This window comes from Antedon bifida, chromosome 2, assembly GCF_963402885.1.
Source record: "Antedon bifida chromosome 2, ecAntBifi1.1, whole genome shotgun sequence".
Lineage (NCBI taxonomy): Eukaryota > Metazoa > Echinodermata > Crinoidea > Comatulida > Antedonidae > Antedon > Antedon bifida.
The window spans coordinates 17,839,941-17,854,577 of record NC_136227.1 but is presented as its reverse complement, the minus strand read 5'-3'; the positions used below and the strand labels follow the sequence as shown (position 1 = coordinate 17,854,577).

General features: G+C 31.8%; 1 long non-coding RNA gene across 1 annotated transcript in view; it reads left to right on the top strand.

Moving 5' to 3' along the window:
* The window catches only part of LOC144835494 (uncharacterized), a 204,989-nt gene that overhangs the window by 22,195 nt on the left and 168,157 nt on the right, over nucleotides 1-14,637 (top strand). Inside the window, exon 2 of the long non-coding RNA XR_013611084.1 lies at nucleotides 6,423-6,521. This is a non-coding gene — a long non-coding RNA (uncharacterized LOC144835494). The remainder of the gene's footprint in view (nucleotides 1-6,422; nucleotides 6,522-14,637) is intronic.

Sequence of the window (14,637 nt, the reverse complement as noted above, 5' to 3'; positions counted from 1 at the left end):
AGATTTAGCATTTATTTCAAATAATAAAATTTAATATTTTGCTCAATGTTTATAGCAGCAGCTTCATATTTTTAAAAACTTGTTTCAATTATTAATTGATAATATTAATTGATTTGCATTAATTGATTTTATTGATTAGAATTTATTACCGTATCGGAATTATCCCCCTGACGTTAATTGAAAATGCAAAAAAAATGTTATCCTATTGTTTCAATGTTAGTTGCATGTGTTGTACCGGTGGAAAAAATAGGCTATGATCATATTTCTGTTTCCTAGCATGCTTTGAAGTATCTTTTCCGGCGTACTAGAGGTGCAATTTATTATGAATTTCCGGCCATCTAGATGTGTCATTTAACAAAATTTGCTTTAAATCCTGTTCCCTTTTCAGATCCTGGCTAAGGCCCTGGACATTTGAGCAATCCCCTTACAATAGTCTTGCTACCACCCCTGTAAATAATTCTAAGCATGTGAAACAAAATACTGATTATTGATTATTTGAAAGTGGATAAAAACATAAAATATGTTGGTATCACATGGATGATACACACACAGTGATCACTTTGTTTGTTTTTCTGTCTTGTGCTGGTGTCTGTATCTTGGTATGCTACAGTACAGATAAAAACTACTGCAACTTTTGCCACGCGTAGGTAACGTAGTCTACGCGTGGCGGTCGCGTGGTGGTTGCGTGGCGTAGCATTCGTAGTGCGTGGCATAGCGCAGCATTCGTAGCCTACGTTGAAATCAACTGTGTGTGTGAATTCCCCAAACTCAACTGTCACCGTGTAACTGTGTACACGTACATCGTCGACGGCTAAGCAGGCTATGACAAGTTCGAATAAATAAAAATGAAACGATTGTTTTGCCAATACAATAATATCATCATCATTAAACATACTTGAAAAAAAAATTTTTCTAAAGAAAATAGCAATTAAAAACTGCTCAAAGCCAGGCTAGACGCGAAAAGTCTTATTAACTAGGCCTTCTGCTGACTGTACATTCACATTCATCGCCAGCCAGTATTGTACAAAATTCATTGATGACGGACCGTTATGACTACCTTCCATTATTACTAGTAATAGTATTAGTAGTAGGCCTAAAATTACAAGTTAATTTTTTATAAGTAATTAATAGTAATACAGTACGTCGAAGTATATTTCATTTAAACAAAAAATATCCAGGCTTGAAACTGTCGTAACTGTACATCAAACTCCATTGTTAGCTATTGTAACAACAACCTGCAGCAGAGGATCGGTGGAGGGTCAAGTTACAGGTCGTTTAGAACATGTCATCAGCAGAGAGGAGGAGGATCGGAGGACACAATTAACATGTGCTTGCCTGATCTTGTTGTTTTGTTTTTTAGTCATGCGAGATAATAAATTAGATAGTATTTAAATAAATGTTATTTTAGTTATAAATAAAAATAAATTATAATTAAAATTGTAAAATATGCAAGACTTTATTTAAAAGTTCAACTTCACTAAATTGAAGGTTAAACAAAACATAACAAGTACAGTTCAGAGAGAGTATCCATCCGCGGATCATAAACACATGGATATAAACACACTGGGCGAATGAATTACGAATGGAGTGATCCGTCTCGATTTCCGTTGGAACAAAAATATCGTACCTACTTGTATTCTATTATTTTGACATTTACAGTATTTAAACAATGCATATTATCCCATAGTACTAAATAAGCGTAATATTTCATTTAAACGCAATTTTAAAACGAAACATCGTTCATTATATAGCCTAGTAAACAAACATAGTTCAGACAGTAGAGTAGTACTGCACGATACACACACGTGGGTAAACAGCAGCTACACGGCGAAAACTTACATATTGAATACTGAATACTGAATACTGAAATGCTTTATTTGTCCATCATCATCATAAAATAACAACAGAAATTCTTCTTGAAGATTGACAATTATTAGTAAAATAATAAATAGATATACAATAAAATATATTATCTACACACACATAATTGCACAAAAAAATATAAGTTATTGAGGAAATATCCTTCTGTTACTATAGGCTATACCACATTATTTCACATTTTCACGCCATGTACATCGTATTTAACGCTTGTACACAGTATGTATTATCATACAGTACTACTACTAACTAGGCCTATAAGTACTAGCTAGGCGTACCACTTATTTTAAAATTAAACTGTCGGTAGGTAACCCTACCTTTTTAGCTAGCTAGCTAGGCCTAGTCGGAGGCCATTTCACACAAACAGACAACGACCGCCGTCCTTAGCGTACGTTGGCCGATACTGTAGACGTACACTTGTTCTTCTTTCATAAAAATAAATGTCCCATTTTAACACAACACACAGTAATTAATACTAATATTAATACATTTATTATTACTTCACAGAATTAACTCGCATTTTAAATTTGATGAAAACTAGTATCCAAATTCCGTGTTTGGTGCATGCAGCACAGTACACAATAATCTGAACATTGGGATTTCCCCTCCTAGCTATCGCTTCGTAGTCTACGCGTAGCCTACGCGTAGCATGTTAGCTTGCGTAGATTACACCACGCGAAACCTATGAAGTTGCCATGCGTACGAAACGTAGTGTACGCGTCCAAAGGTTGCAGTATTAATTATCTGTACTGTATATGTACTAAAAAATATTAGTTTAATATGTAGTATTTTTAATGATTTAATTAACACAGTAGGCTGTGAATAATTTTAGTTGTATGCCTAATTACTGTAATAATATCACAAATTGTTCAATATTATCTTATAGTTTAAAAAGTATATACTAAAATTTAAGAAATTAAGACTCTTTGTACACATTTTGTACATCATTGCTTTTTTATACCATTGCCACCGCATTTTCGTTCTTTGAAATACCCATGTTTATACTGTTATATACATTAATATCTTTTCTTTTTTAAAAGTGCCCTCTATGTTTTGATATTTTCCAAAATGTTATAGTGCACGCTATTAGTGTGGACATACTATCATAAAACCTCTCAATATTTCATTTGTTCAAGTTGAGATGTCATACTTTAATTCATCATTCACACCAGCAGTTGATTGAATGTAATGTTTAAATATTATCTACTCAACAAAATTATTTTCCATTTGTATAATGTACAGTAAGCATTAATAAACTTTACATTATTTTTTCTTTGCGTATCTAAATACCCTATAAAGTATGAATACACATGTGGTTGATAACCACAATAAAATAAAATATAGATAAATTGGCCAGACAAATTGGTACACATACTGTTTCACTACATTATACTGGTACTGCCAGTAACTGCTGCTAATAACTTTATCAATTCCAATAATTCAGACAACAATGAATACAACAACAAAAAATTTTTACCATAAAAAAGACTTTCTGAGATAACAGTTTTAATTATTGTTCTTTCTTCATTAAATCATATTTTCTAAATTGATATTCTATTTAATAATTTAAGAAATAAAGATTTATTATCAATTATTTTTGTTTAAAAAAATCAGTAGTAAACATTTTGTGTAACATAAATATAGTTTGAATTACTATAGACAATAGTACTATGCATTCTGAGTGGCATTACTCCCTAAGGTTGGAGTGACCCACTCATACCCAAACATTCCAGTGAACAAAAAATTTCTAATTTTCCATGAGCCTTCGTCGAACAGCAGCAGCCGACAAACACACACACTAATCAAACAATTGTCATCTATATACACCCCATTCGCCAAAAATATTTACAATAGAGGAAGGATTGTTTTGACCATTATTCAATGATATATATGACGGTAATTATACTTGGCCTCTATGTTGACAGCCAAAACAAAGTCATTGTTTATTGAACATAGGTCTTGCAAACTAATGTCTGGCATACATATCAGTTTGAGTTTACAAATTCCCATTTAGACTTTCTTACCAGACGTGCTTTGGGGTGTGCTCATGCCCAGTTTGTGTTTCTAAAAACCCATTTTTTTCAGCCTTAGTAATCTATTATAAGCTTCTGCATGGTAAATGTTTCCTAATGCTTCCGTTCTCTTGAATGTAACTGTCTAAAGGACTGGCGCGAAAATTGTTGTTCACTTTTTGAAAATTTACTTTTTCATTCATTTTATTTACTGAAGTATAAAACATTTCAATATGATAAGCAATGATTATGGAACATACAGCACTTTATTTGTGTATTGGTATACTCCTGGTGAGCATGGTCTACTATGAAAGTTTTAGCCTCAGTGAATATTATTCACATCCTATACACAATGTATATCATTTCACTGTTTGTCTTCAATGTTCATCAAAATAATATATTAATATTTATTAGCTTGTTATAAAATTATTAGTTATTGATATAGATAATTTTTAGTTCAATTTGTTTTAAATGTCGGTATGTATATAATGTAATGTGAATAAATAATGTTTATTTTTTTGCTATAATTACTGTATAATGACTTATTTCCAGTGAATGTTTTTATATCTTTGAATTAAAAGGAATAACATTTTTTATGAATTTGTTTTAATGTAAATTGTATTAATTTTTAATAAGTCAATTCAATAAGTATATAACACAAATAATAAAAATGTTATAAATCTATTCAACTGTATAAATGTTAAATTTCTTTTTTGCATTTATATTCAGATTCAATATTTTTCACATTGATATGATTTGTTAGGTTCTTGGTATTCTGGCATCAGCCAAACCTTACCCATTTTAATTCTCGGACAGGCTTCAGCTATCCAGGGGGTATAAAATTGGTCATGGTATTTCTAAAAACTGTCCATTTGATCTTATCTTGACTTTCAAAAATGAAAACAAATATACGTTGTGTGGTTCAAAAAGGTGTCTACAATTAAATTGTTCATCTTTTATTTTTATCAGATTAAACTCAAGATTAACATTGTTACAATCAATATTTAGACTAAGGCTATGTTCAGACCCATGGCATTAGACCGTTTTAGCGTACAACGTTACTAGCAAGGTCACGTTACAAACCGCAGAGAAAAAAACGAGGTGTTCAGACCCATCGTTACAACGGAAGTACGTCATTCAGGTTGTTTCTAGTTGCATATTCATGTGCTCTTAGCCACGTGTTTTCATCAATATTTCCACTGTATATAGGCCTAGATCTCAGCCCTACAATTATGACAAAATTTGCCGTAAATAAAACATACCTCAGCATTTATTTAAGAAAAATATAGTAAAGCCAAATTTCTGTTTCTATTGTTTTTATTTTGTAGTAAAAAACGTTTTCCCCAGGCTCTTGTGTTACGAAAATAAAGCAGGCCTCCTAATGATGAAGAAAAAATTGATTGTGATTAGTCTATTCAGTCCAGTCAAAGATATATATTCCAGTCCAGTCGGTTGCTAATAACCCTTAACTTGCTAATAAAAGGGACACAGCTCCCCTGTTTGTTTACTGATTTTTTTAGGAGTTGGGGTTTCAGCATTAAACTTGTCCAGTCTAACTTGATGTCCCACGCTAGTTTTTAGCTTGAATGAAATGCGTGAATGGCTCTAGGCCTAGCCAGGCCTAAAAGCGGATGGGATCGTAGTCCATGTTTAAATACAATGTGCATGTATTTCTGTCATTTGTTAGAAAATATAATGGTAATCAGTTGATAGTAGTTTGTAGCCTTTGTAACAGTTGTATTTGTAGGGTAGTTAGGCATTATTTATTCTGGCCTTTTTGTTATTGAAATCCATCTCACACATTGACGATACAAGATGTCAGCCTAGGTCAAACCTTGTTGCGCATCATAACAGGAAACGTTCTGATTGGATACAACGTTGACTTACAGTAGCGTCGTACGCTAAAACGGTACTATCAACCATTTTCCACTACAACGCTACAACCGTTGTACGACGCGTTGTATGCTAATCCCCAACTGTTCAGACACACATTCTTTTAGCGTCATACGCTAAAACGGTCTAACGCCATGGGTCTGAACAGGGCCTAATATGCTACACTTGCAAGAACTTGTACTAGCTAAACTCCACCACCACACCATAGAGCAATGAACTATTTCTTTGCTCTATGATCACATAAAGGATAATTAACATAATGAAGTTACTTAAACATACCCCTGTAAGTAAAAGTTTGTATGCCAAACCTTCAATAATTTAATATTAAAAAAAATTTATATAAATAAAACTAAAATGTGATTGATAATTTAAATACCAGCAACAACATTTTGACATTGAAATTGAAATAATACAAAATTGTATAAAAGTATATAACATAATTATCATATTTTTATAAAAATATACAAAAGTAGAAATCAAATTAAAAAAACTAATTTGACTTGGTTACATTGCATATGATTATGCAGTAAATAGTTGCAAATTGATTTTTGTAAAGCAACACTCTATGTATAAACTACATAACAAATTAATGTGTGTACTGTAAGATATAACCAATATTGTATGTTTTTCATATTATAGGCCGGTTGGACAGCTTTGCATTGTCCAGCATTCTATGGAGACACAGCCTGCTGCAGCCTGCTGTTGAATGCAGGAGCAGGTGTCAATGTATCAGACACAGTAAGTCATCTTCATTATTATTCATTTTCATTTCTAAATATATAACATTTTATATTTTAAATATAATGGTTTTTTGATTAATAATATTTAATTATAAAACTTCATTGATGCTGAAGATATTCAATATATTTTTTCTATGATATTTAGTCATAAAAATTGATTTGATGACTACATTAAAATGTTGTCATGTATTTCCATTGAACAATTAAAACAATGAAAATGATAGTGCCAATTTTACTTAACTAAACTATAGCAACATGCTAATGCACAATTGAAATATATCTTCTTTATTCGAGTGTTGATATATAGTAATTAAAACAGTATTATGAAATTTCAATTCTTCTAGAGATCATTGTGATTTTGTATATCTTAAAAGTTCATTTTAAGTTCACTATGATTCTACCTGTATATCACATAGAGGTACAAATGACCAAAGATGCTAGTTGATAGACATATAGACTGTATTCATTTTTTTTATAATTATCATCATGTACTCATTTGCCATACTCTCCGTTATCCCTTCAACAACATCACCACCAACTCCAACCACCTCCTGGTTATAGTCACCACCACCGATCCCAAGGATGATGATGCAGAATTTGGTTGAGCACTAAAGTGATCTTTTAATACACACCCAAATTATAGTTCTTTGTTATTATTAGGTGGTAATTATTTTGTCCATGTATAATATAAGATACAGATATCTTTATACTCAGGATTAACAAACATAAATAAAACTGAAATAGTGGTACAAATAAAATTTTGTTTATTTACCGTACCTAGTTTCTAACAAATCACCTTACATAATAATCAGAGTATCAAACCCCCATAATGTCATACAAAATGTAAAAATAAACAAATCGTCATTAGCATAACTAGGTGATGAATGGTCCATTGCAATATTTTTAGTCTATTTAAAAAAATGTTTATTTCTTAACATTTATTTAAATATACATACACACATAGTAAATTATAGTAAACAAAAAATAAAGGGAAATTGTTTAACACTAAACAACCTACATTAGAGGTGAAATACCACTAAGAAACACAAGAAAGCTGAACTAGACTTAAATGTTATACACAGCTGTAACAAGTTCAGAGTGTATCCAAAATTTAACATTATGACATATTTTAGACCACTGACAATGGTGATCACCAGTGCTTTGCAAAGTCTGCAGTTGCACTTTTATCATGTTTTATTCATTCATATTTATCTCCATCATCCCACATTATCAAACAAAACTTTTTTGAGGATAAACATACAGTAGCTATATGTACTGTAATGTTCAACTTTAATAATTTTTAAAAGTTTAACATTTTCTAACATTAATGTTAAAAGATTACTTTTAAAAGAACTTATATTATAATTTCAAATTTCAGTACAAGCTATTTATCAATTTAAAAAATATATATGCCAAGGTATTGTAGCATAACTTTATATTTTAATCAATGGATGTAAATGACTTTGCATTATATAAATGTATTACAATTGTTTATAAACTCTTCATTGTTGCAGATTCTATTTCAGTACAACCTTTTTTTTAAAACTAATATTGACCTTGGTTCATCCTTGTTTCAGTTGGATATGGTCCTATCTTTTCAATTTACATTCATGTTCACGGAGTAAATTAAGATTTATCTATTAAGATTAATTCAATAAAACTATATCCCATAACAATTTTCCTATGAATAAATAGATGGAATTATTACCTCCGCCAAGGAGGTTATGTTTTCACCCCTGTATGTTTGTGTGTGCGTTTGTGTGTGTGTGTGTGTGTGGGTGTGCGTGTGCGTGTCTGTGAACAGCCTGAAGGTCACAGTTTTCATCCGATTCTCACCAAATTTTGTACGAGTTCGATTGTGAGGGGAAAAGGTCATAGGTTAAGGTAAGAAAAAACTATTTTACTGCCTAGAGACCACAGTACACATATGGCTGAATGCATATAACAACATTACTATAAGCCCAATGACTGGGAAACCTTTAACATGTGGCTTACCTTTCATCGGTAATGCTTTTTAACAACCTACCTTAAACCCCTGTGTTAGCGGCTGCTGTAACCAACCCAGCGAATGCTATTCAGTCCAAATAGATACTCATTGTACCCACATATTTTGTAAAATATCCTTAAACAGCACGGCAGCGTGAATAGGACATCTTTCTAGCATGTGGCTACTAGTTGATTCCACTGACTAAATAGTGCTAATGTGGTCCCATGCCTTCTACTCTCTATCAGCATGTATAAAGACCCAGGTATCTGTGTCCAACAATAATGTCCAACCACCAATAGTTTTGATAGTTCAAACACTGAATTATTTAATATTTTAAATTAACCAAAATAATTTACAATATCTAGTATTTTTGTAAAAAATTAATAAAATATGCACTTGATGTTAATTTTCCTTTTACCCAAACCTTGTATTATTTTAGATAAAATGCAGAATTTCATTTATAGTATTGTGGTACAAAACTATGGAACCAAGTCCTTCTGTTTCTGAATTATTTCTTGTAGATGTTAAAACTTTGATTAGTTTTATAAACTACACCTTTTCACCTGTCAATTATATAAGAATGTATTTATTCTGTTACTGACATTCAATGATTGAGGTTTCTCCTTCATCTAATGTTCAAGCAGTATTGTTATAATTTTTTTTTTATTGAAAATTGTCCTATAATTTCACACATAAATTAATTATTCCCACAGAATAAAAATAAAATGAACATTGACTTAGGAATGTATTTAATAATTGCCCTGATTCAATGCACAACTATTAATTTAGATTGTATACTGGCTTTTTCTTTTATCCAAATGTACATATGAAAAACATAAGCACTCATTTTGAGGACTTGTGATGAGTTGAAAATCAAATAACAATATTATCAAGTTAAAGTTCAGTACAATTTTTTTCGTAATGGTCAAATGAATACAAACAGAAAATATATTTAGGTTACATAATTTGTTTAAAAAGTAGCATGAAAACATATAAAATAAAATACATGAATAAAGGTAATAACTATACAGGAACCAGAACTTAAAATAAATAAATAAAATCAACAGAAATATAGACAATAGTGTATTATTTCATCAGAAAGTAGTTGGACAGATAATGATTTTTCAAATATCATTTAAAAGTTTTTACAATTAGAAACAATGGTTAAACCAAGACTATTCCACTTATATTTGGGGTAAAACATCAGTTTTTTGTTTAAAATAATTGTCAAACTCTGCAATCCTCCAAAAAACATAGCAAACCTCATTTTACCAACATAAAAGTGATTGAATAAGTAGTGCACAACTCACTTGGTTTGTCAATTAAAAAATAATTTTTTGTTATTAAAATAAATTAAAGTTGTATCATCTGAAAAAAAAGGTTGTCTGGAAGATTTACTAATTATTAATTTGAAATAATGATTTTTGATCGGTAAGATAGCTTTTAAATCAATCTACTGTAAGAAAGGCCCCAAAATACCATAACTTAAAAATATCATGGTTAACAACATCAAATGTTTTTGATAAATCTAGAAAAGTACTTAATAAAATTAATTGTTTTCAAATGCAGTATTAACAGAATTAGTGAGTTCAAGAAAAGCATGACAAAAATGGTATTGTATTCATACATTTTTCATTATGTTTTAAAAAATGGGTAAAATTAAGATTGGTATAATAATTAATACTATATAAAGTAGATTTGTTTTTAAATTCAGGATTAACTTTTAATATGATTAGGTAAATAACCCATCATGAATGATTAATTGATGGCGTATGTGAGATGGCTTATAATTAATGGAGCAAACCTTTTTAAGAATCATCCTCTGAACCTTGACTAGAATCTGAATTACTAATTATATTAAGCACTTCTGTTTCAGATATAAATGAGATACTATATGGGAGGTTGTAATTAAGAGGTCTTTGGTATTTTTAGGAATATGGAATTACAGAGTTTTACAAATTTATGAAAAATAATCACTAAATTCAGTCTAATTACAAATAATGAGGGCAGCAGAGAGAGCAGACATGTTTTTTCCTAACCTGCAAATTTGCTTCTTTGTAGTTGATTTATCTTTATCTTCAGCCTTATATTTCCATGAAATCTATTAAGTAGTGTAACTATTACAAGTTATTGAAAGCATTTGGAGAGCGATTGTAATTGATTGTCTATTCTAAGTGAGATTTAAACTAGATATTTTGCTAGGCCAGCAACCATGAGGAAGACCAGCAGTAAGGTAGTAGTGGACAAGGGAGACAATGCAGTAGGAGTGGCAGGTGATTTATGTGGTAGCTGTAATAAATTGGTGGCTGACTCTGATAGAGGAATTGAGTGCGAGTTTTGTAAATTCTGGTTTCACTCACAATGCCAACAAGTTTCTAAAAGGCTGTATGAAGTTATAAGCGAAGATAATCCCAATTTACATTGGTATTGTAGAACCTGCAATAAAGCAGCAGAGGATGTACTTGGTAACATAAATACTCTAAGAACAAATCAGGATAGGATAGTTAAAGAAATGGAGGACATTAAAGTTGGTTTGCTAGAGAATAAAACTAAATGTGAGGAGAACTATAGAGATTTGCTAGCCAAGATAGAGGAACCGAAAGGCAGTGTAAAAAATGCTAATGAAACTATTAAACTTTGCATTGATGAAATTCAGGAGAGGCAGGCAAGAATGAACAATTTAATATTTTTCTTAATACCTGAATCTAAGTAAGAGGAAGCTCAGGAGAGGAAGGAGGAAGATATGGAGGCAATAAAAACAATTATAAAAGGTGTTGTTAAGGACTTAGATTACAACATAATAACTCTTTATCGACTTGGTAAGCGAGTAGAAGGTAAAGTCAGGCCTCTCAAAGTAGTTTTTCAAACAAGTTTCATGAGTAATGAGATTTTATTAAGAATACGGAAAGCTGGTACCCAGAGTAATGTACAGATTTCAAGAGATCGTACACAGTCTGAGAGGGCAGAGCGAAGAGACTTATGGACTAAGCTAAAAGAGAGACAAGAGACGGGTGAAAATGACTTAATTATTAGAAATGGCAAGATTGTTAAAGGGCGTTTTCGCCCCTAATTATCTGAGAGACACTACAGGTACAGTTCAAGAAGAAATTTCCGTTATTAACCAAAAAGAAACAATTCTTAAGAAAAAGTTAGATGAGAAGTTATCAATTAAAAAAGCTGAAATTAAGTTTATATATTCGAACACCGATTCCTTACTGAATAAAAGAGAAGAGTTATTAATTATAATCAAGAAAGTTAATCCAGACGTTGTTTTATTATGTGAGATTCTTCCTAAGCGTTCACTATCTGAAATTCAGCGTGAGGAATTTGAAATAGAAGGTTTTCAGTTTTTTTGGTCTGGCAATACAGGAAGAGGTATTGGCATTTATGTTAGAGAAGGTATACCCGTTACAGAAGTATCTATTGGAAACTTTAAAGAGGCAGTCTGGGTGGATCTTAAAATTAATAATGATAACACTTTAATCGGGTGTATTTACCGTAGCCCAAACAGTTGTAAGGATAATAATACACTATTAAGAGAAATGCTCTTAAAAGCAGATAAACTTTCAAGAGACAACACAATAGTGGTAGGAGATTTTAACTTCGGTAATATCGACTGGGATAACTCTATGATTTTAGGTGGAGAACAACAAGAGAGTGCGCTTTTCTTGGAAACTGTAGAAGACATATTTTGGACTCAATATGTAAGAGAACCTACAAGAGTTCGTATTAATCAAGAAGCCAATCTATTGGATTTAGTGTTATCAAAGGCGGAGAACGTAATTGATGATCTGGAAATATTTCCTCCTATTGGTAAAAGCGACCATGCTGTAATTATATTCAAATTGAAGATTAAAGAGGGTATAAAGGAACGTGAAATACCATATATGAGGAATTACTATAAAGCCAATTACGATAAAATAAGTGAAGAGTTTTCAAATTTTAATATCAAGGAGGAATGTCTTGACGCAACGGGTGAAGAGTTATCTCAGAAGATTGAAAAAGCTATTAATATATGTGTTGAGAAATATGTGCCGTTACGGAAAAAGAGACTATTAAATAGGAAGGAGTGGGTAAATATCGAGCTAAAAAAGGAGATCAATCTAAAACATAAATTGTGGAACCGATTCCAAAAAAAGCGAGATGAAAACTCATGGAATAATTATGTTAAGCAACAAAATTTTGTTACAGGATTAGTAAAGCAAGAAAAAAAGAGTTATGAAACTAAAATTGCCACAGAAATAAAAGTGAACCCTAAGAACTTTTGGAAATATGTACAAAGCAAAACAAAATCGAGACAAGATATTGCGTGTGTAGAAAATAATCTAGGTGAGATGGTATCAGATGATTATGGGAAAGCAAAAGTGTTCAATAAAGCCTTTGCTTCAGTTTTTACGTTAGAGGATGTTCTTAATGTTCCTGACTTACCATCCCGCTTCTCTGGCCCCGAACTGGTTACTGTGAAATTCTCAACAACAGATATAGAATCTTATTTACGGCGCCTGGATATCTGCAAGTCTCCGGGACCTGATGGAATACATTCAAGAGTGCTCAAAGAACTAAGTAGTGAACTTAGCCCTATTTTACAAGATCTGTTTTCAAAATTAGTGGATAATGGAGTTCTACCAAATTCATGGAAACAAGCCAAAGTAGTGCCAATTTTTAAGAAGGGTAAAAAATCAGACCCCCTAAATTACAGACCAGTCAGCCTTACATCTATAATATGCAAGACCATGGAGACGTTTGTAAGAAATGCCTTGATGAATCATATGGAAGTCAATCACCTTTTTTCTACTCATCAACATGGCTTTAGATCAGGTCGTTCATGTACCACTTTGATGATTGAAGTTTTAGAACAATGGACCAAATGGTTTGAAGAGGGTCAATGTTTTGATTGCATCTTTCTAGATTTCAAAAAAGCGTTCGACAGTGTACCACATGAAAGACTGTTAAACAAATTACAGGCGTATGGCATTGGAGGAAATTTATTAAACTGGATTAGAGCATTTATTTCTGGACGGTCACAACAAGTGGTGTTAAATGGAGTTCATTCAGAAAGCCTGCGAGTTAGTAGTGGAGTTCCACAGGGCAGTGTGCTTGGTCCTGCACTGTTCAATATATTTATTAATGATATCCCTGATGGAGTTAGTTCAAAAGTAAAAATTTTTGCAGATGATACCAAAATGTTTAATTTGGTGAACAGTGTAGAAGAATCAAATGGATTACAGGAAGACCTGAATAAATTATTTGAATGGTCGGAGAAATGGCAACTTCCTTTCAACTTAATGAAATGTAAAATTATGCATTTTGGAAGAAGGAATAGGAAAGTTATCTATCATATGGGTACTGATCAAAGAAGAATTCCAATTCAATCAGTGGAATCAATAACAGATTTGGGAATCATACTTGATAATAAATTGTCCTTTGGATTACATGTTGCACAGAAGGCTTCAATGGCAAACAGAAAATTAGGAATGATAAAACGAACGTTTCATTATCTCGATAACTATTCTTTCATGCAGCTGTATAAAACCATAATCAGGCCGTCAATCGAGTATTGCAGTCCTGTTTGGCAACATATATATCACAAAGAGTCAGACAAGCTTGAAAAAGTGCAACAGAGAGCAACCCGTTTGGTGCCAGGAATTAGAAGAGATACTTATCAGGATAGATTGAAACAACTACAACTACCTACTCTTTATTTCAGAAGGCTGAGATCTGCTCTAATCGAGGTTTTTAAAATTTGTAGTCATATTGATAATATAGATGCCAGAAATCTGTTTACCTTTGTAGGAGAGTCCAGAACAAGAGGCCATAAATGGAAAATGAATAAAGACATATCTCATCTAAGAATTAGACAAAAGTTCTTTACTCAAAATATATGCAATGTATGGAACAAATTACCGTTAACCGTCATAGAATCTGACTCAATCAACCAGTTCAAGTCAAGGCTGGAAAATTACTTGTCTACTTCCTTCTGCAAGTTTGCCCCCTATAGCAGACAAGATAACATATAGGAAAACGTCGAGGGACACACAAGCTTCGGCTTTAAAAGTCTCAACATCAAGTAAATCAAGTAAATCAAGTAAATAAATAATTAGGTTTGTATCATAAATTCATCATCAAT